This window comes from Danaus plexippus, chromosome 20 (genome assembly GCF_018135715.1).
Source record: "Danaus plexippus chromosome 20, MEX_DaPlex, whole genome shotgun sequence".
Taxonomy (NCBI): domain Eukaryota; kingdom Metazoa; phylum Arthropoda; class Insecta; order Lepidoptera; family Nymphalidae; genus Danaus; species Danaus plexippus.
Genome location: NC_083550.1, coordinates 2,110,686 through 2,133,444, shown reverse-complemented (window position 1 = coordinate 2,133,444; position 22,759 = coordinate 2,110,686). Strand labels below are relative to the sequence as shown.

Genomic DNA, 22,759 nt, shown 5'->3' with positions numbered 1-22,759 from the left:
GTCTTTCAAAGTATTGTAGGTGCATGCCGCATCTATCATTACCAGATAGCGTTTAGGTAATGTTCGATATTAAACACAATCGTTACCTTTACCGATACTCTGTCTATATTACACTCGGGGCTATGGCTTTAGTTCATAAAGTATTATGTTACGAATATATAATAATTTTTTTTAGTCTCGTATTTTCATTTGTTATTGTTGTCAGTGTTTTTTTTATTTCATTATCCATCATAATACATGTTTATTATTTTTTTGCAATCACAACGCAGTTCAAAGGACTTCATTACGCGTATAATTAAATCAATTGTGCAAACAGCTGTTATAGCTAAGACATTGCTTTGTTTGTTTTTCTTAAGATACGATACTAGCTCGTTCCTGCGGCTTCGGTCACCTTTTTTTTTAGAACCAAAACTCAAAATGTTGAGGGAAAGGTAACGGACAGAAAAAAAGACAGTATCGTTCCCATTTATAATAGTGTGAGATTAAAAGAAGACACAATTTCTTTTAGTTTAAGCGTATTATAAAAAAATATAGTACAATATGATTGTATTTACTTATTGACCCAAAAATTCTGTACTTTCTACTAATATAGATAAGATTTAAAGCAATCCAAAAAGCGTCTACAATTGAATGGAATTATTAAGATTGGCGTAAGTGGGACGGAGAAGCGATGTTGGTCTTTGAGTAATTTAAATTTATAGATGGTTACTGTAGATTGAATCTGCTATAGATCACTCCCTAACATTTACTATTGAGAAACTTGAAGCCTTCACATTATTTATTGTTCTAGGTTTTTTGGTTTTAGACAATAACACAATTTACATTATTGAAAATACATCGTCGAAATTACAAAATTTTTGATCCTTACTAAAGAGTCCTTCTGAATTAAAATGTTCATCTTTTTTAAATTTCGTTTATTTATTTATGAAAACTATGGCTCTTTGATTTAAATTGTTATACGTTAGAATTTAAAAAAATACATTTAATGTGAAAATATGAGTGTGTTTTAAAATTACTTTCACATGTAAAATATCTACTATAATTAATAAAAAAATAAAGAAATACGAGTGAAATATAAATGAGTATTTATTAAGTGAATTGTATCTATACGTATAATTAATTAAAGTTCATTCCTTATATGATGTCAATAAAAAAAATGTACAACAGTAAAAATTCTCACAATACATTAAGGTCGTGTGTATTGATCATCTAACTGATGTATTCAGATCATTACGGTAATTTTATGAGAATATTCTATTGAAATAGACGTATTATATCTTTTATTGTTGTTACCTACAATGTTGATTTAAAGTAAATCTTTTCTTTGCAATTCTAAATACATGCGCTGAAAAGAGATCGATTATAACAATATAAAGGTAATTCTTATATTTGTATAACTTTAATTTTAATACAAATGGAATGTATGGAACGAAAAATTTATAAACACGAGCAGGATGCGAACCCGCAACCTCTGAAAAGTCTATCTTCATTGTAAAAATATAAGATTAATATAGCTTTAAAATAAAAAACATAATCATATGAAATACTACTGATTATTGTTATTAATAATTATGATATAAGGATAAAGTTTTTTTTAATATAAAAAAAATAATTGTGAATCAAACAATACATACTTCCGCAAACAGACGAAGCCATAATCTAATCCTTGTACATACAAAAAATAATATTCTTTCAAAATAATTATGAACTGTAAAAGATAGCTAGATATAATTTAACTAAAAAATAAGGCAGTTGAGGATATTAAAGTAGCGTTAAAGTAAAGTAAAATCAAAGTATAAATTCTTTCTCGTTTTTACATATTAAATTCACTATAACATAAATTAGCTTGACTTTGACCTTTCCCCAATGACCTATGTGCAAGCGAAAAGCAATAACTAATAAATTTACTAATACTCCATTTTTGTATTTAATGGCTGGGTTTAACTCAGCAACTGGATTTTTAAATACACATTATAAGTCCATCCGCAAAAAAAAACAACTATTGAGTGATATTTAGAATGGTACAAGGTTTCATAGTATTTCAAAGCAAACAGTCAATAAATGTTCAGTGCTCAATTATCAACCTGGCCACAGCGCGAGGTGCTAACCTAACCTACATTTCTTATCTTGGAACCATTACAAAATCTCTTAATTCCATATACTGGCAGTATTTTAATTAAAACACTTTATATGAGGTTATATGAAATGATAATTCATGAATATGAATCGGTAACGCAAAATCAAAGTATGTTTATTTGTATTAGAATATATATATATATGTGCTTGATATTAAATGTATATCACCTTAATTAAATCTTTGTTATTATGTCTGTATGATCTAAAACTAATTGGTTTTAACTTTACTGTAATATTTCGATATTAAAAACACAGCCTACAAAATTTCTAACTAAAGTATATTTAAGTATTGATTTGTTAAATAAAATCAAGAGTCTATATTGATGTTTATTTTTATTGAATATGAATTTTCGTCCAGAAACCAAATGGTTGCGGTTTGTCGGACGGTTCTCACGATGGAGCGGTTTTTTTATTAGAATATAACTTGGAACGGATTCGTCACGCTTTGTTTGTGTGTTTTGTCGATTGGCTGCGATACGTGATTGTCTCGATCTATTTATTTTCACCAGATAATATGTACTTATATAATAGTTAGAATAGATTACATTTTACTTAATGTTCGTCACTTTAGTTTGGATTTATTATATATATATATATAATTTATTTTATTGGTTATTTAATTTCTGTAAAATATTATTATTTTTGCCTTCTATCACTTTTGTTCACACTATGAAAGTATTAAGAAATATTTTGAATGAATCCTCAATGTTATCTTTATCATCAAAGAAGTCCTAGTGGTGGCCTAAGGTTGAAGGCCCGCCTCTCGTGCATGAGAGTGTGGGTTTGGAACCTGGCAAGTACCAATGTGATTTTTCCGAGTCATGTGTACTTTCTGAGAGTATTTACACGACAGTGCCAAACGATGAACATCGTGAGAACACCTGGATTTATAATTTCAAATTATAGGTTTGAAATCGCCAGTCTGTTTTGAGCAAACGTGGTGATTAATGCTGAACCTTCTCTATCTGAGAAGATGTCTTTGCTATGCAGCGGGCTCGGATAGGCTGACGAAGATCTTTACCATCTGGATTTTATAAAAAATAATTACATATTTCCATGATTCCTTAAAGTCTCAAAATGTACTTTATTGCTTTTATGTTTTATTGTTGTAATAAAACATTTTGATTAATTGAATTCTAGAAACCATAATATTCATATAACATCGTTATTTCATTTCAATTGCATAATTCATGTTATTATAATGTAGAATATTAAATATTTAATTATGATACGAACTTGAGTCGAACAAATTTCATACTATTTCAAGCATACAGTTACAAATAATTAATTTACTCTATAACCTTAATACCTTAAGTATTTCCTTTATGTTTGTGATACTTATTAGTAATGCTTTAATAGTCTCTGGTTTATCGTTCGGTAAGCCTCGATATGTATAATGAAAAATGTGATGTTGAGACACATTAACAAATATTTACGTTGGCTATCCAACATGAGAGGGCTCAGTCTTTATAGGATACGTCATTAAGTTTTATTTTTATGTGGTCTTATGATGGCGCCGTAACATAAATACAAGTGTCAGAATATATATCTGTTCGTTGCATCACATAAATATGTTATAGCTTGGTATAAAGGTGTCTTCATAGACGAATTTTAGATGCTTTTTTTTTAATAAACCGCTTCCTTATACTACGACGGGATTCAGCATAAATTGTGATGCTATTATGGTTTTGTTTGGGGTTTATTTTTCTATTAAAAACTGAACGCATTATATGAGAGGTAATATTGATATGTTAATAGAATTTTTAAATGGTTACTAGGCTTTTTGTTTATGTTCAAGACCATATTTCTATTTAAATGAAACTAATATTCACATATCACATCTCGCCTGCCCGTGATCACGGTTGCTGAAAAGTAACCGAAACGTCGGGAGTTTGTAGTTTTTTTACAAAAAATAAAGCACGCGTTGTAAATCCTTATAATATTAGTTTCATTTAAATGAATAAAACTCGCGAAAGTCTTGATCTCATTACCATATTTCTAACTGATTTTTCTTGTTATCGGTAGGATAATTCTGTATATTAAACTCACTCTTAGTTCAGATAGAATTTTTGATTAAACTATATCCTTTGTCATGTTTTTATTAGAACCGTAATCCCGGCTGTAGGTTATATAGATAATATAGGCTGTTATATTTGCCTTTTACTATTCGTATGTATGTTGTATTTAATAAATATAACCTTAATTTGTTTTGATAATCGTAAATTGTATTAAATGTTTTGCATTTATATTTATATTAAGCCTGTACTATACTTACTGTATAAAAAAAAATACATAAATTGTTATATTAATTAAAATTACAAATTTTCATATATAATTGAATATTTTTTTACATCTAAAGTAACTGGTTTAATCGCGTCTAAAGCATAAGCATTAATAAATTTATTGAAACTGAATCAGCTTCTGAGTAATAAATGTTAATATGAATATGAAATTATCTTAATAGATTTAAGCCTTGCATTTACGTTTTAATTTAAACTGAAAGTTCCTAAGCAGATAGCGGTGGCCGTTAAAAGTTTTAAATGGAATGTAGTCGTTTATCGCTTAGATAATACAATTTCCTTAGTTTCCGGCCTTCAAGTGCAAAAATTTAATTAATTAATTAATATAAATGCATTTGTTTTATCTGCAAATAATAATAAGAAATAGAGAAAGATCGATCACAAATTGACGAAAATCAAATTTTTGTTACTTAAATCTTCAATTTTATCTGAGTTTTAAATTAATCGTCAAGCTATAATTGACTTAGATTGAATCGATTCCTATATAAGAATGTTCGTTATAATATTATATTGCTAATACAGAACTATTTATATCTTAACTGAATTACTTAGAGGTCGAGAATTGCTTCTACATTTAACGACTTCAAGCGGCAAGTACTAAGAATTACATTTATAGAACAACCATACTAGATTTGTTAATATGTTTTGTAAGACTAATCATTATTTTACTTTAATATCCACGAACTCTATAAGGTTTTATTGGTTGCTATCTTGTATAGTAAGATTTCACGGTAACAACTAATTATGTACGGTATATTAATATGGTAGGTGTGTGCATTATTTTAGCGGATTCTTCTCATAAAAAAACAATCTTTATTCCTACACAAATAAGATCAATATTAGCTTATGCCTTCTATCGCGTAAATTTTATTTCCATTCACGTATTAAATATAGATAAAATGATAGTTTCAAAATTATTCCGTTTAGTTATATATATTAATTTCAGACCTTCGACTACAAGCAAATGTTTGGTATGCTAAATAATAGTCATGATCGGATTATATAAAACGAGATCAGTTTAAACAATTATAACTGACGTTCAGTAGAGAACGTTCCATTAAAATAACATTTGTTTTATCTATGGTAATATTATAAGGGAAAGTCTGTTAGTTTGTTGCAATACGACCCAGTGTCTGATGTATCGCTGAAATTGAATTTCTAACATCGTAAAACTCATATCTGCTCATGAATGGAGTTTAAAAGATGTATTAAATTGTTTCTTGTTAATGTTCTATTTAATGTTAACGTGTAACATTCCACTTAGCCCAGTTTGTGAAATCTGTCTTGAGAGATATATTAGTGAGCTGTTTACTATGTCGAGGCTTGTTTATGATTTATTCATGGTAATACAACGTTAAAAGCTGACTCATTTTAATACCTTTATACCTGTTTTGTATGTGTCAGTCTAGTTTGGTATTTGATACATTGTATGAGATAAGATCCGCCTTGTAATAATCAATTGTTCTAACATCCTATTTTACTCGTCAGTACAATACGCAGCCTGTGTAAAACTTTCTTTTCATTGGACTATAGTTTCCTCTTTAATCAAGTTTGTTATACAGCATCAATCCTAGACTACATCTTAATGTAAACTTAAAGTCTATGTCGCAGGATGGGTAGTAAAAGCTCTTGTATACCTCATTCTACAAGGCGTTTTAAGGAAGCGCTTACTTTGGAGTCCTGAAAGTTTTTCGCAACAAAAACATTGTTATTTTTCAAACACAGTTTCCTATATTATATAAACGTAATGTCTCAGGTGAATTAATTTAAATAAGTTTCAAAAAATTGTATTATCGTCCGTAGCCTGAGGTCAGTATCACACAGGAAGGTATCTTTTAGAAGCGTGTCGTGATCTAATGCGGCCCCGATACTCTCTTGTGCATAAACTGTGAAACTATAGCGAATGCTTATGAACTGTTATATTATTTAGTTTGTATGTTACTGCTTAAAAAATATATGATATAATTAGTGTAATGTTATTGTATGCAATATTTTTCAATACTACGTATATTTTTATCCTATTCAAAAAGTTTGTCTGGAAAAGAACGCTATTAAGCCATGAGGCAAGATGTATTTATAAGATATTTTTTGTAATCATAACTCTAAATTTAGTGTTCAAGTTCAAGAGAGAGACGAAACTTCTCAGCATTCCTTGGATTTATCTTGCGGGTCCCGGATCTATCGCTTTTATTATTATTGTTATAATTAAGGAAAATTTGCAACTCTATCAGCTAGTACAATATCGTCTCATATGTATTTAACTATAAGTACATTTTATAATAAGTACATAAGGTATGTCTAAAATATTTTTTTTTATTTAATGGACAAGTATATTGATTTCATATGAAAATACATATAATAAAACAGTATTTTCAGTTTTCTCAATACATTTATCACAACACTATTTTATACATGACAATAGTTCTGGTAAGCAATTCGAATATGACTTCAATTCATTATTTCTTGAATATTTATAAGTTTTCACTTTATTTTGATCCCAGATAATAAATTCTCTTAATAAATTTATATTTTGAAGCTCTCAATAAGTAGCTGAGTCGTACTCTCTAGAGTTATATTAATAGTTTGTGTGATCTTTGAATCTTGTCTAATAATATTGCAAGTATCACAGGATAGGTTGATAGGGTCGAGATTGTAATAGATAGTGTAACTGAAAGTGCAAGCTCTAAAAGGTTATTGCTGTTTAAGATTCTGAATTTATTTGCGTAATATTGTTGATTTATTTTCCTATTTTATTTAAAATAATTTCAAGGAATTCTTCTTAATTATTATTACGATAGTGCTCTACTATCATCTCGCTTTATTTATAATGAAATGAGGCTGCGGAATACAGATCATAAACACGCTATCCTAAGAAAAATGTATTCACTCTTGAAGACATACAAATTAGGCTTAATTATTGTTTTCCTTTAAATTCATTTGAACACAATATCCTTTTATACATCCATCAAAAAGAAGACCTTTATTTGTTTTTTCAAGCAAATGACTTCGTAGTATGTTTTATATGTAATGAAGTTTTTTGGAGATTTTTTTTATGTGCATCAGAATATGTAGGTAGTAATACATTGAGAACACCTTTACGTTTGAACAAGTGTTATCACAGAAAAACAAATCGCTTTGATCCCAAAAAGTTTACCGTTATCGTTAATTTGAACACGGATTTTTGGCACCTAAAAATGTTTTAACATTTTTTCTTCTGAACTGCTCTTATTATTATATTCTTTTAGTGCTAAACAGTGTTTAGTTAAAGAATTTATAAAATATATATATTTTATATTATGCTGTTGAAGGTTGCATTAACACTTTCATTCCTTATTTCTTAATTCCGTTTTGAAAAAAATTGGTTTTTAAAAAAAACCCTTAAAATAGTCCAAGTGACGGAAAGCAATATTTACTTAATTCATATAGTTTTCAATGAAACAGTTATAATGCGTAAAGTAGAATAAAAAAAGGTTGATTCAAATACCGGTTCGGAATGCGACGCACTCCGAGGACACTTGACTAACAATAAGAACATGAAACTAAGTGGGTGCTGTCTTAAAAGGACAATTAACAAACTTTACTCAACAAATTAAATAAATCATTATATATGTTTATCTATATGTATATATCTATATTTAAAATGAACTATATTTTTGGCATACGCACCCCGTATTTTTATTATTCTACATCCATTATTGTTCTTGCAATAACCATGACGCACACTGACGAAATTAAAGACAACGTGTAACCATTTCATTCTGAGCGTGACCATTGACTAATGACCTTTCCATTATAGAATTCAGTTAAACAATATATTAAACTACACCGTAAAGTGAATACATTAATATATATATATATTACCGGTGTCAGTTATCATTAAAATGATATGTCTAACGTGTTTGTAATATAGAAGGAATCTCCATTCCTCATTCTTCAATGACACTCCCATCAACATAATAGTTCGGTTATTATTAGATATTTACTAATATAAGAAACTGTATAATTTTTTATATGCATTGCAGTTGTAAAATTTGATCAATATTAAAATTTATATAGATACATGTGAGATCTAATTACACTTTTAAAAATATAATATAGAAACATTAAATAATAATAAAGTCTTAGAGATATTAATATAAAAAGTTGTCTCGAATTTTTAAATTAATTAAATTAACAGGAAATGTATGGTATTATAATTAGTTGTTAACGACGACATTGAAAATTTATTTGTTGTAACCTTCAATGATAACAAAAACATAAGAAACTTCATATCACAAACGGTATATATGTGTATATGCTGGACTCAATTGTATTTCTATTTTAAATAACCACTGTCTCTCTCACCGACTTCTATTACGGTTCTAAATCTCGATTGCCAAATTATATTTCCGCATAACATCACAGAAATCGTCAAACGCTACTTAATATATAATATCAATAAAATTGTTTCCTAATCCACGTAACTCTCACAAGTTGTGTTTGTAGTGAATTAACAAATGGTTCAAGGCTTTATTTACAATTCCACGTAACTTGCATTTGAAATGAGAATAGGAAACATCTTATGTTGTTCATTTCGTCTTTACCTATAAAATCTTTATATGTATTTGTAATTAATTATACTGTACTTATGTATGTCACTAAACTCGTCCTAAATGGCTGGATCGATTTGAATGATTTTTTTGCACGCATTTGGGTACCGCCCTAGATGGTTTAGATTCACAAATCTGCCTGCTGGATGGCGCTGGAATCGGTATATAGGTTATTTAAAATAAAAGGCTGTTACATAGGTTATTGTAAATATTGTTTTAACACACTGCATTTCTCTTCGAGAGCAACTCTGATGTTCATCAAGACGAAGGGCCTCCATCCTTTCTTTGTAGATCTTGCTCACATCCGGACGAAGCAATACGCCTCCTTCCTCATGCGCACAGCAAGGGATTGGAACAGTTTGCCTGCGTCTATGTTTCCTTCGAGTTATAATGTCGGTGTTATTAAAAAAAGAGTCAGGCTTGTAAAGACTTAACCACGCGCTATTCAGTGGAAATTTATAAAAAATGTGGTATTTGAAATGAGCTCCAGTTAAAACAACTAAATCTGTTATTTGGCCTACAGGGAAGGTAAATCGTATTTCAATAAAGTCTTAAAAACAACAATAAGAAAATACTGTTTATAGAAAATTTAAGTAACATAAAAGTATAATATACAGTTGACATTTTTTAAAAATTCGATAAACTTTGGGAGCCTCTCTTGTCATTATATTTTTTACATTTAGAATATTCGTTTTTCTATTGTTTTTGCCATTTTAACAGCATCCGAAAGTATTGAAATCAGAAAAGTACTGTTTGTAATACGAGGCTGATACAATTTTCTTTATATTAATGAAGACGTTATACTTAGGGTATATTGTATATATAAAACCTTAGTGTTATTGTATTTTATAACTATTCTGTGGTATTTGCTTAGAAAGTCGTTACGGAACCATTTGTTATACTTACGACAGAAGCGACGCCATTATTACATACCATATCATCCATGATGGGTTTCCTCTCTGTTCTTACGTGGACATAACTATTGTTATTTACTTTTTCTTCATAGAACCTTAATAATTTTAAAGCGATTAATACCCTTAAAATTTGATGATTTCAACAATATTTTGGAATGTACCTTAAGTTATTTGCTTTACTAAACCCTTTATGTAGCAGGATTTGGTTGTTAAGTCAGTTATTTTAATATTTGTGTTGTAGGTGCTCTGACTTATATTTTTTGTTAAAAAGTAACATGTAACATCTATATACAATTGAATATTCTAATGTTATTAGAATTTAAGTAGAAGTTTGGAAAGCGGAAACAACGTCACGATATATGTATGCATATATAATAACATTTGTATCGTAATTCAATAAAACGACATTGCGTTTGAATCTATGTAGTAGAGACAAGGTTGTCAGTTTGAACCTTGATAGTAGAGCGTCCGATGATGTAACTGAGATGCAGCCTCCAACAGATAAGGTAATCGATGTAATCAATACCACCTTCATCTCTGTAGGTTGCAAAATGTGCGTATAACAAATCAATGTCCTATTACAAATTAATGTACTCTTACACATTTCAAAATACTATTTGATAGATATGAACTCCTAGACTATAAACTGTTTAGGAATTACGGATTACTCTAGAAAATTAATGTCTATACTAACTGGAACAAGTGTTTAATACTCTTAAACAAGACATTGAAATGCCATTCACTGTAACATGTGGGAAAATATTTAGTCATGGAATTGGTTCAAGTTTAATAACAGTGATAATGACGACATCTTATTGTCGAGGTCTCCTTACCCATACTTGATTCATGTCAACAAATGACTTGACAATTCCACTGTTTCATGCTTTCTAATCGCGCGGTAATGAGCTCGGCTTGTAACGTCCTATAGATACGGAGATGAGATTTATTTTAAAAGTATGAAACTAAGTTTAAAGTTATTTTAATACTAGTTAATAATGAACGGTTCTGAATTTTAGGATGTACTGTTAGTTGAAACACTTATGCATTTCAAAGTTACTTATATAGTATCGTTGTGTGTGATTTTTTTTTCTTCCCTCGTTTGTATTCATGGCTTCCTTCGTAACGGTTCGACAAGCAAAGAGTGATGTGAAAATTAGGGTTGGGTACCGACATTATATATCCAATTAAGAAATATATTTAAATTAATCAAAAGCCTTGATGACTAGACTGTAAAACTCAAAGTTTTATATGAATAAAATTTAAGTAAACTTATAAATAGGCTTTCTAGAATTACATAATATAATGCAATGCATGAAACTATCTTAAAGATTGTTTAGGCAAATATTGCTCTGTTTAAGTATTTGTAGAAACCTTAATTATATCATTATTATATTTTAAAGAACTGTCTGCAGCTATAAACATTTCTTATTTTTTTTCTTGCTTGCGAGGGTACACAATATACTTTCATAAAATTTGTTTAAATGCCATAACGGAAGTAGCCCAAAAATAATTTTCCAAACAACTGCTTACGTCTAAAGTGAATTGGCAATACAAATTTATTTTCCTTGTATTTTTTATTCTACATGCGTTTAAGACTTTTAATAAGAATTAAAAAGTAATGAATAAAAATATATATATGTATATATTAGGACTCTAAATCTTTTATTTGATTTGGTCTGTATAGTGTGTAAGAGGTGTCGAATGTCCTTTGTAAAGATGCGCTCTTCGTAACCTAACCTGTCGCAATTTGATACTGAACTTGTTTCATAATACGTCTGTTTGTTTGTATGCACTGATTGTATTTTACCTTATTGACGCTGCATTCTCGTCATACTTTTATGAAATTTATTGCTAATTTCATTGACAAAGAAATATACAATTCTAAACACGAAGGTTGTATGAAGATGTAATTTAAACGATTTGAAAATAATGAGATCCAAGACCTTCGCAAGTATTCATTGAAATAAAACTAATATCTTTATTTCGGTTATTTTGCAATAACCGAAACGTCGGGAGCGTGTTGTTAAAAATGATTTGAAAGTGATACTCAAATTTTTATTAAGGTTCTTATATATATATATATATTTTTAACACATAAATTATTGTAAAATATTAAAGGCAATATATATATATATTTAATCACTTTACATATGAAAACTAATTGATTTCGATCTACTTATTTGTTTAAAAAAATTGATATCACATTTTCTTAAAACCTTTTTGCTTAAACCTATTATATCTTAGACGTGTTGATAACAGAAACATCCAAAAAGGTTTAGATGTATCTTCTTCTTCTTCTTTCTTGGTCCTATGTCCCCTAGATGGGGCAGAGGGCATCCACAGTACGTCGCCATCTCGTTCGATCTTGAGCTTCGCCTTTTATGTCGCTCCAAGTCTTGCCGATGTTTTTGACCTCTGCAATGATCGTCCGCCGCCAGGTCTGCTTAGGGCGACCACGTTTCCGCTTTCCTTCAGGAGTCCAGTCTAAGGCTTGTCTCGGTATGTGTTCCGGATCCCTTCGGAGCGCGTGGCCGATCCACTTCCACTTGCGACGTTTGATTTGCAGGTCAATCGGTGTCTCACCGCAGCGTTCCCAGAGATTAACGTTGGAAATTTTCTCGGGCCAGTAAATACCGAGAATACGGCGAAGACACCAATTGACGAAGACCTGAAGCCGATGCGAGATGTCCTTAGTAACCTTCCACGTCTCACATCCGTATAACAGCACGGATTTGACGTTGGACCGGAATATTTTGAGTTTAACTCTCCTGGTTAGTTTCCGCGACTGCCATACAGGACGGAGTTGCGCGAAGGCTGCTCTTGATTTGGCGATTCTCGAAGCGATGTCCTCTTCGGCACCTCCACTCTCCGATACTATGCTTCCTAGGTAGGTGTATTTGTGGATTTTTTCTATAGCCTCTGTGCCAATGAGCAACGGCAGAGAGGTTGTTGCTCCGCACCTCATCTCCTGGGTCTTACGCGTGTTTATTTTTAGCCCCATCTCTAATGCTTCTCGTCGTAGGTCGTCCAGTTTGGTTTGCATGTTGGCGTGTGTATGGCTCAGCAGGCATAGGTCATCGGCATAGTCCAAATCTTCCAAAGTGCTGGACAGTCCCCATTCTATGCCGCGGCGCTTGCTTTTCGTCACTTTCTGCATGATACCATCCAGAACGACAAGGAAGAGAATAGGAGAAAGGAGACACCCCTGGCGAACACCTGCATTGACTGGTATGTCCTCCGACAAAAGACCGTTGTGAATTACTTTACAGGAATATTTCCTGTAGAGGGCTTTTATCAGGTTGATTATTTTGTCGGGGACTCCAACTTCACGTAAACGTTCCCAGATACCTGTCCATCTCAGCGTGTCGAAAGCTTTTTCGAAATCCACAAAGGTCAAATACATTTCCCTCTGCCATTCTGATGCTTGTTCGAGGATTATGCGTAAGGTAATAATCTGGTCGGTGCACGATCTGTTGGGTCGGAATCCAGCCTGTTCTCTGCGAAGAAGAGGTTCAATGGCCCTCGATAGTCTGTCTAGGATAATCTTGCACAGCACTTTAGACGGAGTAGAAAGCAAGGTAATCCCTCTCCAGTTGGCGCATTCACTGAGATCTCCCTTCTTTGGCACAGTGATGAGAAGCCCTTTAGTCCAGTCATCCGGTAACTCCTCGGCTGACCAAATGTTCCGCAGAAGAGGTGTTAGCGCGTTCGCAGCGGTAGGTATATCTGCTTTTAACATTTCCGCCGTGATGAGGTCGTATCCAGGAGCTTTACCGTTCTTAAGCGACTGGATGGCTTTCACTACTTCCTCTTCAGTGGGGGGAGACTCGTCGATATCGAGGCTTACAGCGGGCAGGTTGGCAGCTGTGGTTGGTGTTACGGGGCTATTTGAGACTTGGAAAATTTCCTCAAAATGTTCACGCCACCGTTGGAGCTGTCCCTCCGATGTAGCAATCAGTTCACCCCTTTTGTCCTTCAGGGGCTTCTTCTTTAAGGCCCGTTTTCCGGTCAAGATCCTCGTCGCCTTGTACATCTCCTTGAGATTACCGGAGTTGGCAGCTCGTTGGGCGCAATCCGCCACATTTTCCGCCCACACTCGCCGATCGTGGCGAGCACTGCGGTATATGGATTTGCGTATGCGCCTATATTGCATCGTCAGGTCTTCGCGCACTGCCTCATCGATAGTTGCCAGAATTTGAAGGTGAGACTTGCGCCTCTCCTCAATGAGATTCCAAGTTCTCTGTGACATCCAGTCCTCGCGTCTATGGCGTTTGTAACCAAGAACGACGGAGCTGGTCTCTGTGTAGGCCATTTTGATGTAGTTCCACTCCGCGTTGACAGATGAATGGTCCGCTTCAAGGGCGGAGAAGCGATTTCGTAGTGATACCCTAAAGGCCTCACCTACGACTGGGTCCTGTAGTTTGTTGATCTCAAATCGTTTCCCAACCTTCGTAGTGGTGTTTGTGGGCCGAGCTACAGCTACTTTGAGTCGTACCTTGGCAACTAGAAGGTGGTGATCGCTATCGATATCCGCGCCACGACGGTTGCGGACATCAAGCAGTGATGAGCGCCATTTGGCGCTGATAGCAAGGTGGTCGATTTGATTCTTGGTGACTCTATCGGGTGAATTCCAAGTGTACTTGTGGTGATCACCATGTATAAATAATGTCCCCCCGATGGTAAGGTCGTTGTCCTGGCAGAACTCCAGGAATCTCTCTCCATTATCGTTGCGGCCTCCCAGCCCGTGTGTGCCCATGTGTCTTTGACAGCCGACGTTTTCCGTGCCAACCTTGGCATTCAGGTCCCCCATGACGATCACTATGTCTTGTTTGCGAATGTTCTTTATAGTCAGATTGAGTGCACTATAGAAATCGTCCTTGTCCTCCTCTGACGCCAAGTTTGTAGGCGCGTAACACTGAACGACGGTTATCTTGCGGGCCCTACTGTTAAACCGAGCTGTGATGATTCGCTCTGAGATAGGTTTCCAGTCCAGGAGGCTCTTCTTCGCGGTGTCAGAAAGGAGGAATCCAACTCCGTTCTCACGTACGCCTTCTTCGTCTTCCTTTCCTGAGTAAAGAAATGTAAGGCCTCCAGACAGTCGTAATTCACCAAATCCGTTTCTGCGCACTTCGCTGAGACCGAGTATCTGCAGCTTGTATCTTAGCATTTCTGCTCCTGCTTGAGCTAGTCGGCTATCCTCGCTCAGCGTTCGTACGTTCCAGCAAGCAATTCGTGTCCGTATTTTCATGCCAAATGTCTTCGTAGTTTGATCGGTCCCGTTTTGTACTGTGTTCGTTTCGCTAATCTTTTTGGATTTAGGTAAGCGAGTGATTAGCCCACTATACCCTAGCTCACTGGTGGGGCTGCCACCTTAGAGCCAGTGAGCGTGCTCGGTTTTGTCACGGGTTTCCTCCCTAGTGAGTAGGTTCTGTTTTGAGGCGCAGAATATTCGCCTTTCGCCCTGTACCCTCAGCTCAGCTGCATCCTATGGTAGCGGTCACGCGTCTGCGCGGTTGCAGCAGTTCCCAGGAGGGCCGACGGGGACGTGGGTAACTCGGACTTGCTAGGGCTCTGCGTTAGAAAGGTGTTCCGCCACTAACACTGCAGATAGTTTCTTGGCATTTTGTAGGTAATACTGTCCTCACCAACAGTGATTCCCACCAAGACTTTACCCTGCCTTCCCCCCCCAAGGATGTATTTAGATGTATCAATTAACCGCAAATACTAAATATATTTGTTGTTCGTATCAGTTCCAACGGTCAAAATGAAGTTGTCAATGATCGAAGACTGTCGTGAATCATAATGGGCGTAGTTATGAAATAGTAGTGGTCAGAAGTGATTCATGTGTTAGTTTAAATTCAGCTACCTACAGCAATATTAAGGATATCTTACTCGAGTCTAGATCTACCGAGAAAGCTATAGAGCGGCTCTCTAAAACAGACAGATTGATATCAAACATGAATCTGTTCGGAGATAATTTAGTTTGATTCTTTTTTTAAAATTTTATTATTGGAAAAGAGTTATTTTAATTATATTATATATCCAACGTAGAATATTCCATATAAACAGAAATGTTCCTAGGAACTCGATAGTATCTACAATGTGCATTTTTTTTCTAGTAGGATTTATACCCCCAAAGGCTATATACGAGTCCTAGTAGACATGGTATCATTACAAAGCGTTGCAAATAAAACATTACTCCGGGGAACCAGACTGGAATATTAATAGCATTCTGCTCGAGTCTCGCATAGATATCAATGAAGGTTGTTAAGACTCTGCATACCTCTTACGCGTTCATAAAAAAAATATATATTTCTTGACATTTTTTATCTACTCTTTTTGTTTCTCTTGTAAATCATAAGTTAGTAATGGTTTGTTAATTTTAATTCAATACGTTTTGCATAAGTAATGTATCTCGTCAGCCTGCGGATTGTTGAAATGTTAAAACAGCTAACCGTCTCAGGAAAAATACTGAGAAGCTGTTTTAATTATTAATTCCTTTGTGATTCTCGTTACATACGAGGAATGCCCGGTCTTGCTTTTTTTAACGCGTTCCGAGTATTCGGTATTAGCATAAAAATAATCCAACGGCTTAAAAACTATTTGATATTCGACAGCCGTTGCGTATAGAATGACGATCGTCACGCGAATCCTGGTCGAAGTGCTTAACGCAACTTAAAATATATAGGAAATAAAAACAGATTACAAAATCACATAGTAACTGAACTAAGTCTATTAATGCTTGCAAAAGAATTTTATATGTGTCTTGTAAGCCCACGTCTCGTCTCAGCGTGGGTTTCAAAAACTGCCGCAAAAATTTATTTTATTTTGAAATTTAAATTTTATTTGATCAGTGATATTGTCTGTATACGTAAAACATGTGTTCCTTTTTTGAATCAACTTAATTTTTCTAGAAGCGTAATCTTCGACCAAATTACATTACTGAATACTTAGTTTTATAATAGTCCTATAGTTAAATTGGTTTACTCGGTGACGGCAATATTTACATTGGGCTATGGTTGCGTGTTTTGACGTTAATTTGGGTAATGTTCATAAAATATGTAGTCATAATTATTTATGAGCTTTTCCCCTCAAATTTTCTATGACCCTTTGTGTGTAATACAATATAAACAGTTACTTAACGAGTTCATTACCTTAACAAATATTTAAAAGTTAACTAACTGTATTCCTAAAGTACGGTTGTTCATGAAATCTTAAATGTTACTTCTAATCTACTCCATTTCTTAATTGTGTAACAAGTTAAACAAGTGCAGTATATCTTTTTCTTTATTGTGAAATCGTTTAAAAATTTCATTAGGATGTTAGCCAAATTAAATTGAACTTTATGTCTTACTAACAAAGTTCATATTGGTGAACATAATATTTAGTGTACAATTTTTCTTGAATGGATCATTCGCGATGTATTGCCAGCCCTTTAGATGTTTAATAGACAAATATTACTCTTCACTCTCGCTTTTTATGACACGCTGTGAAAAGTGAAATCAAAAAGGTTTCTGAACTTGGCCTTTCATTTCTATCTTTATTGATAGACATGTTATAATGCGATTTGATATATTAACTGCCGTTTGCCATCGATGCGTGAGCGCTAATAGCTTCTATATAGTTGTGAAATGATAAGCTTTTTGTGCTTAAATTAGAACATAAGTAAGGATGGATGTATGTATGTTTGTTACACAACATACAAAAGCTAATAAACATGTGGTTGTTAAATTTTTAAAAGTTGACTAAATCATATTTAAGATATAAAGAGCCTAAACATCTGAATTTCATAGAAAAACTAGGCAAGGAATATAAATATTGATTTTGAAACGCTGCGCACTCACAAATATAAAAATCATGAATCATACATTTTAGAACTATACCTACGTTGTTATTAATAATATATTAAAAATGTATTTGATATTGTTTCTTTTAAAGTAATGTAATTAAATGTAGGTGTTCTTAATTTTCAATAAATTGTTTTGTAATAAAAACTATTTTATTATTTGGTTATGGCAACACATCTGTTTAAGGTATCTTACGTCACAGCTGGCACCTAGTTTGTTAATACGTTCTATTATAATAATGATTAATGGTATTTTCATAAAATATATATCACTAATGTGTCTATATTCTATCTCAAGTCAATTTAATTGATTTTTGTTTATATTAATTTGATAGAGAGTAAGAAGACCATGTTCGTGATTAATCTCAGTGTTTATTATCAGTACAGTTAGGTAATAATTTGTATTAAAATGTATTTTCATTACTTTTGAAGTAATTTTATATAATATATAATAAAGAAATAAAATGAAACCTCTTTTATAAATTTAACAATATTTTTATGTGTTCTTTATAGTCGTTTAAATTTAATTAACCTTTCAAATTTTTATTGTAAGCGAATGTTAAATATATCGTTGTTTCTTTAAGTTTTCTCATGTACGATACGCCATTGTGTATACTAAGCCTATAAGTAATAGGTTGATCGAAACAGTCATTATGTTATGATTTTTATCTGAACGGAACAAATCTAAGACATATTGTTAGGAGTGCTCATATCGGACATAATATATTATGTCATGTGGCGAAAGTGAACTGAAAGTGTGTTTATTGTTGGCTTGTTAAACTAATGATGTATTGAATTTATTTGTAACTAAACTCGTTATGACGTAAAAGTTGAATGTCATGAAAAAAATCTCACGTTGCTCGTTATTTTCATTATTTTATTTGACTTCAAAATTCCTTTTATATAAACTTTGTGACTTTGTAATATATTTTGAATTTTATTTTTTTTTTGTTTCACATTTTATAGTTATGGTTACTTGTTTTTTGTCTTAATTCCACTTACTGGTATCCACCGGTTGTAAATTCTTATAATTCAGTCAAACTAAGAAAAAATATTTGAGTTATTCGTTTGTAGATAACATCGTATGTTAAATTGAGAGAGGAGGAGAAATAGTGTTATTAAGGTCAGTGATTCCTGAGTTCTGTGTTAAAAAAAACTTTCCTTTTTGTAAGTCATGATTCGATTTGCTTCACAAGTGTCGTTTTGTGTTCTTATACAGGATGTATGTATCTGTAGAGTTTGTGAGAAGTGATATTTTTCAAATTCTTTCATTAATGATCCATTAAAGCTTCAGTAATTGTAGCACTTAACTTTCTACACTTCGCTAATTAATTATGAAGCTGTCATGTGTTATTGATTGAAAGGTAAAGCCTACTGCAATTATCACGCATTTAATTATTCGTAACTGATGAGTTATATAACACTTCTTAAACTCATTTAACTTGAAGTTTATTATTAAAAATTTTCTCCTGAGTGCTACCTCCTTCTATAATAACACCATTGTAAATGTAGTCTCTAATAAGCGTTAACAGAAACCTGTTTCTAATTTCGTGCTTTACATTTCATCTGGTTCATGGTGTTCAGAATCCCATGGAGTCGTAATCAATATCCGGACAAATAGTCAACGTGTTTAAAAATATATCTAGTAAAGAATATAAACTTCAAACATCAGCTTATTTTATTATAAAAGCTGTGAATGTATAAAAACGAAATTAATTATTTGTTTTGTCTAAATTGAGCTTCCAGATATAGAATACTACATCATGTAAGTGAAACGATTTTGTCTTGTTTTTTTTTTTGTTTTCTAACGCCGTAATGACAGTAATCGTTGAACATTCCTGGTGTGGTCCTTTTCCAGGAACCGAAGTTCGGCTCTCAGGGTCAACATTTTGTTTATATGGGACTTAAAATTATCACTGGAATCGCTCGCTTCCTGTTTGATTTAAGACATATTATATGCCTTACAAATATGACTGGTAATAATGTTGTATCATAAAATGTTTTATTTAAGATATTTTTATGATGGCGATGTAATTGTTTTTTGAGTACGAAAGTATGCGTTGTATCAAATGAGGATCTGACGTTTGTGTGAAAAAGTAGGTGAAGATGATTGATCGCTCGACTAAATGTTCCTTAAACAAACATCACACCTCTCAGTTGTTTTTCGCTTGTTTTTTTTTATGATGTAATGAATTCATTATTAAGCGAAAGTATAGCTTCCTTCCATATCTCACATCGGTTAATAAGTTTCTCCTATAATCGTAAGAAATTCATATATCTTGCAATTTACTTTCATCATTTCATCAATTGTCGTATCAGTGAAGAAAACCGCGTGTTAAATGGTTCGTATGTGGTCATTTTATTCAATACACTTAAATAAAATAACTTTTATGGTGTTTAATAGACGAAATACAATCGCAACAAGTCAGTAAACTCTGTAAGGAATCGTGACTATGTTACTATGCTATGTTTAAAATAGTTTGTAACTAATGAGATCTAAGACTTTCGCGAGTTTTATTCATTTAAATGAAACTAATATATTTTCGGATATACCACGCGGATTCTATTATATTAAGACTACATAATCCCGACGTTTCGGTTACTTTTCAGCAACCGTGATCACGGCAGACGAGATTTCGTATGCAACTATATTTCACATCTAAAGGCTCAATGTCCATAGTGTGTCCATCTCTTAAAGGGTATACACACAATATAACTATATGTGTTATGTTACGGATTCTGATCGTTTGTATAAACACCGACTGTTCCATCGTTCATTATTCATAACTCGGATATATTCGTATCAAAATCTCCTTATTATTACGAAACATTGATACAGTTAGTGTTCGTACTAATGGCGAAGTTCAACATGTGTTTATCGTTTAGTTAGTATTAAACTAGACTACATCTAGTCAGGGTGATTACTAATAATATATTATATGTTGGTAGAAAGTAAATGGTTCCAGTGACGTCTTATATTTTCACAGGTATTGTACGATCGTGATCAGAATTAAACTGGGTTCTTATACTTGACTTATCTCTCAATAAGTAGGCCAGTTAAATGCTATATCACCATGTACGTTCAGGAATGTAAACTGTTGGAGGAAATTGATGGTTTGTCTGACAATGATTTGACTTCATACATAATGTTTAATATTGCAAACTAAAGTTAATATTATCTTTCAATGGTCTCTTACGGCCGGCCACTCTTTGGATGATTTATTTATAATGGTATAATTGTTGGTAAAATTTATTTTATGTATATTTTCAACGCATACGTATAATACATTTGTATAATACCTACTTATGTTAATACAAACAACCATAATAAAATATCGTTAGCAACTTAGTATGCTTTGTTTAATATTTAAATGTGATGGAAAGTGAAACTTGATCGAGAAATTAATTTTCACAAGCAATTTTCTAAATTAATTACATTCTAAATTACAAGTTAATTCGTAAGGAATGATTAATTTTATATTAAATCCATCAACGTATATTCGAAAGTTGTATACAGTTATTACTTTGTTGAGAGACGATGTGCGTCCGTTTGTTCCTGTCATTATATACCGGTGATTGTTTTAAGATCACAACTAATATTAACCTCGTGACTTATGACCTTAGGATCATGCAAATTATTAATAAGAAGTCAGTGGTCTAAAGTAAGACATTAGAATGTTTGATTGCTTTTTTTTACATTCCATAAACAAAAACGCGCTTCAATTATATGATTGCCGCTTTATAACAAGTCGTCTAAACTGTCTTTAGCATTTTTTTAAACTACGTTGATGTTTCTGTTGTCTATGGATGCCTTCAATACCAGGAGCATAAATTGCGTGTAGACGATACTTCACATATCTATTCACTCCTCTCTAGGAGAATCCCATGTTTCAGTACCTTGAGAAACATCAGCAGGCAGTTTATTTCATAGATAAAAAAAACATATTTAAGTGACTTCCTTAAAATTAGGCAGGCAAAAAGGCAGTATTAAAAACTGTAAACCAGTATTCAATGAGATCTGTTTTTCAAAATTAACTCGTTAAGTAATTAAAAAAAAATCATATAAAATTATGTAAAATGTGTAGATGCTTTAAAATTACTTTAAATAACCTTATTAATATTACCAATGAATGATAGATTAGTTTTTCGTGTTTTGATGAAGGATAACATCGTGAGAAAACCTGGACTTATAATTTAAAATTATAAGTTTGGTCGCTAATCCGCCTTGAGCAAGCGTGGTGATTAAAGCTCTAATCTTCTCCATGTGAGAAGAAGCCTTTGCTCAGCAGTGGGCACGAAAAGAATAAGCTGATGATAACGACAATTTAATTAAAAATATAAATTACCCAATCTCATATTGATTATATTAAGAATGTGGATAATGGTAGGCACAAAGTATACGACAGAAGATTTTAAAAATTGTATATGTATTTTATTATTATTGGTGTAAAATCTAATCGATAAAAAAGATTATTTGTTACAATATAAAAAAAAAATCTAAAGATTTCTTCCTTCATCTTGTCGCCTCGTGATGTAAAATTTATTTTTAATCTAAATGTTCTAATCGAAGTATAATAGCATGTCATATCTTTTCATGCACCAATTCACAAAATCTGCATGTCTGATCGCAAAAGCTCCTCATAATAGTGTTTACAATACTTCGATCTCCCCGCGGCAAGTTATCTCTGATAAGCGTTCATGCTTAAGAAAGGTCATGGTACAAGAAATTTCTAAACGCCCAACAACTCACATAAATTGACTTCTAGCGTAACTTAAATAGTGTCATTATTTCGAAATTAACTTTGAATCTAAAAGCGTACAGTTAGATTAGCTACTTCGTTGATAATATTGGACTTTTAAAATATATAAGTTTTTTCATTTAAATAGAATTGAAATATTACTTTTCTAATGATCGTGAAGGTATTATCGCCAAGCCATTGTAATAATACATGTCAAAATTTTCCCAGCTACCTC

The 22,759-nt window shown here is 32.5% G+C and overlaps 1 protein-coding gene across 3 annotated transcripts in view; it reads left to right on the top strand.

The window, feature by feature from the left end:
* The window catches only part of LOC116773878 (klarsicht protein), a 148,916-nt gene that overhangs the window by 32,795 nt on the left and 93,362 nt on the right, over nucleotides 1–22,759 (top strand). The window lies entirely within an intron of this gene.